Here is a 4,141-nt window from a genome sequence, read left to right as displayed (position 1 = left end):
AATAGTCTACAAAATTAGTTCAATCTAGACCAAATTCAACACAGTTGTCTGAATGTTTTTAAAGAGGAAGCTTTATTGGTTTACCCCTCAATTCCTAACAGCTGTCTCTCAGTCTCACTCATTATACTTTAATGATCAGATGCAGCTTGGAAATGGACAGTTTTATATAACTCAACAGCGTGTCATGAAATTTTGCCGTAGTTGTTTCCTGAATGGTAATGGTGGAATGTGAGAATGATAGCCCACTCTTGATGTTACTGGAACAGAATCTTGTGATGATAAATGCCTTCTACACAGAAATTGCCCCCAGGTTACTTCCAACCTCAGTTTAAAAACAAATATAAGTGGAAATTGAAAGACAGCATTAAGTATTGCCTCAAATATTGTCTCAAAAATTACCCTACAGCAGCACCCAGAGAAAGATCACATTGAAAGTACATAGCAGCATTCTTAAGGCTTAACATTGCAGTAATGAACAGCATTATTACTATATGAATTGAAATAAAAGAATGGATGGTTAAATCGGTTACAGAAGAAGAGGACTGAGGATGAACCAAGCTGAACCAAGAAGAGACATGGCAGCAGTGAGTAGATTACAAAAGAGACTACAAATCATAGGTCTATTAAAGAGGGCTGCTTGCAAAGGGCACAATCGAGCATTCAGCAATCATTGCAAACATAAATGATTAAAATTTGGAACTTTTTTTTACTTGGAAAAAAAATTGTATTACAGTAATACCCAATGATGGGTTTATCCGATGTCACATTATTCAACTGGAAATTTACCAAGCATTTAAGCAGTAAATAGCATAGTTATAGGAATATAGCATTTCAGTTTCTTCACTGATGGTGGTGGAACTCTCTCTGGTACTCCATCCCAGAATCCTCTTTCCTTCCATACCCATTTTTTTGACCACACGTTTGATCATTCCCCCTCCAACACGCCTCCCAACCAGCTGTGCGAAGAGCTTTGAGATGTCCTCCTGGATGTATATTGTTGATTGCTAGCCAATATGATAAAAAATGCCAACGCCAAAATTAATGACAATTTATTTGTATAGGTGTGTGTAGTTGCTTAGTATAATACTTTGTAGTTTTACTTTGTTATTCTTAATGTTGATAGTTTGTGGCTTTGTCTCTTTCCTGTCCTGTGTTAGAACTGTTTCTTCGTGCATTCGTAGCTGTGAACCTCGCATGATCTAAGTGGTTAACCCCACTGTTGCTGGAGGAAGACTGCAAATGCTTCTGCAATGGGTCTAAAGTGGTTTTGGTGCCATTGAATATTAGCTCTGACTCTGTTAATTGAGGGCCTTTGGCAACATATCGCTATATCACTCATTGAGGTTTTAGCAACAAATAGTATGGTGACCAGAGAATCTTTTCTTATCTTAAACTGTGCTTAAATGTGTTCTGCAGATTTAACTGACTGATACTGATCAGAGATCAATCTAGGTAACTAGGTAACATTCCTAGTTTCTGAAAGACCCACCTGGAGAGCGGAATTCCAAGTATAGTATTATCCAATGTCTTATCTCTGCTCACTGTGTCCCTGACATTGTTAATGTCACAGCTCCGATGTTTTTGCTAGCATGTATCAGTGCAGTTGGCAATCCATCACTAGGAGGAGTTTTACCTTGTATGAACTCAGATTAAAAACTGGTACTGTGGTGTCAGATAACAATCTGCTGTAGACAGGACTTGAGTCACACATCAGACCAATGCATTTTGCATATTAATATGCAGTTTCTGCATGGTGTGCTCCATTGCATGTTTGTAGGTCTGTTAAGCCTATTTTCATCATCTCCTGGTGCTCTTACTCAGAAGGCATTGCCATTGATTTCTGTATCATGACTTCTGGTGTATTCCACCTTTATGTCACCTGTGAAATACAATTGGATGATCTCCATTTCTTTCCTCTTAATTTTTATTGAGCAGTGAGGGCTCATAAGGTGGCACAATTTCCCCTGTGCTAGTGCTGGTGGTGAATGCTCCAGTAGTAGTTGTATTGGTGATCTCTATTATGAGGGACTGTGCGAAAATGGTGCAGACATGTCTTGATGCTCCTGACAGATAGGAGTAATGTTTATGATGTTTAAAGTCTAACTTTGTGTTATTTTACTAGATGTCAGGGCAACACTCCCTTCTTTCAAACCTGGATCACTGCCATCTTTCATTCTCTCTTGAGGTACGATGAGTCTCAGTGTAAAATCTAGCCTGGAGGCTAGAATTTACCTGTTTTGTTTCTTGAGTAATTGTTTTTCATGATTGAGCTGTCAAGGTGGATCAAAATTCCAAGCTCTCTCTAGCCAGGAAACATTTTTTTCAAAGGCTTGGGTCTTGCCAACCTGCACCTAGTACTTTCCAGAATTAGGTAAACAGGATGTGTCCCTCCAGGGAGAGAGCGCACATTCTGTTCCAATAATTTATCTCTGAGATTTCCATATGTAGGTGGGCTGCATGAAATTCTCAGTTTGGTTTGGATAGTCTTAAGATATGGTGATCAGTTTCTGTCAGACACCCAGCTGACCAAAAAAATGACACTAACAGAAAGTAACAAGCTTAAAACATCACAAACTTTACCTCATTGAATGTTTGAATTTATTCAAACTATTAGTCGAATACTTTATCATATTTAGAAATTTGAGTCAAAATTTATCATGCATTTTTGAGCATGCAATGTACACGTGCATTCCAATTTTCTTAGTCATTTAGCTGCATTCAGTATACTGTATCTTGTAACATACTTTTGTTTGATCATGTGTAATCATTTTATGTAATGATAATTATTTTAATTACTACTTTCTAAATTCAGTGAATGTATTCCCACTTGTCCAGAGTTTCCAGAAGGAAGAGCTCTGCATATAGCCTTTTGCAGTGTTCAATTCACTTAAGGTCCTTCAAATCCTACCACAGTCTTGCCCCACCCTACCTCTAAGACCTCATCAAACCTCATCATACCAACCTGGCTGCCTGCTTCACTCAACAGGCAACAACCTGCTTCATGTCCCCCACCCTACCATCGGTGGTCAGGCTTTCAGCTTATCTGCCTCACTCTCTGGACCTCCAACCCGGAGTCCCTCTGACTTGCCTCTCTCTCTCACCTCTCAAGGTCTTCCTCTTTGACCGTATCTTCGGTCATCTTTCCCCTCCCCATTCCCAGCCTGGGTGCCAAGCCTTTTTGTCAAGCAACTTGGCACGTCCTCCTGACATGAAAGGCACTATATAAATGTAAATTTGAATTGTGTTGTAATTAAATTAATTTTGTAGGTAATATTCAATAAACTGGAAGGATTACAGGGAGGTTATCATTTAATATTGTAAAAGGTTCTCACCAGGAGACCCAGCCATAGTAGGGTGAGAGGGGTCCAAGCAGCAGAATCCACGTCCAAATGGTAGAGTTCTTACCAGTGTCGCCTGCAACAAGTGAAATTGCTTCATAAGTTCTTGAAATATTTTGTTATTATTTAAATAATTTGACAGCTATAAATCAGAGAAAAACACAGAAAATCCCAAAAGAATTGAAAAAATGGCAACATTGAAACAGATGTCGAAGAGAAACAACTCCGTGATCACAGGACTATAACAAATCAAGATCATTGTGGCTTTGACCTCAGACAGAGTCAAAGGAAGAGTGTGAGAGAACACATTACTCACCTGTTACAAAAAAAAGTTACAGATTAGAACAGTTTCTTAACCTTGAAGTTCCAGCACACTATATGCTGTATTCATTTCACAAACATCACTCTCCACTTAGGAATCCTTGGAAAACATTACTGGAGAAAACCTGATACTTTTAAACACGTTGCAATTTGCTGCTATATGCCAACAGTGCAAACAATCAGAGGTCAGTGTACATAAGTGAAAGCGGTCAAACTACCATTTGTAGAATGACCAAAAATGTACTTTTTGTAAAATAGAAATGTGATTCTGAATAAAAGTGTTTAAGACGTATTTTTGCAGTAGGAAGCAGTATAGACTCGTTTTTATCCCTGGGATTTCTCAGTGGGGGGCTTATAACGCCTTTGTCAAAAACAATTCCTTTTACCCCCTACAGGCATTCATTCCATAGAATCAAAAAAGTTTATAGCACAGAAGAAGACCATTTGGCCTATTGTAGCTGTGCTAGCTCTAAGAAAGAGCA

At 38.7% G+C, this 4,141-nt stretch overlaps 1 long non-coding RNA gene across 1 annotated transcript; it reads right to left on the bottom strand.

Annotated features, from left to right (window-relative positions):
• Positions 1-761: 761 nt before the first annotated feature.
• LOC103178959 lies at positions 762-3,746 on the bottom strand. The gene is made up of 3 exons (XR_487927.2): positions 3,655-3,746; positions 3,333-3,414; positions 762-1,004 (listed from the first exon to the last, which is right to left on the bottom strand). It is a non-coding gene; the product is annotated as an uncharacterized LOC103178959 (long non-coding RNA).
• Between the last annotated feature and the right edge of the window lie 395 nt (positions 3,747-4,141).

This window comes from Callorhinchus milii, unplaced genomic scaffold (genome assembly GCF_018977255.1).
Source record: "Callorhinchus milii isolate IMCB2004 unplaced genomic scaffold, IMCB_Cmil_1.0 Scaffold3, whole genome shotgun sequence".
NCBI classification, from domain to species: Eukaryota; Metazoa; Chordata; class Chondrichthyes; order Chimaeriformes; family Callorhinchidae; genus Callorhinchus; species Callorhinchus milii.
Note: the sequence above shows the minus strand (reverse complement) of the source record. Positions and strands in the feature narration are given on the sequence as shown.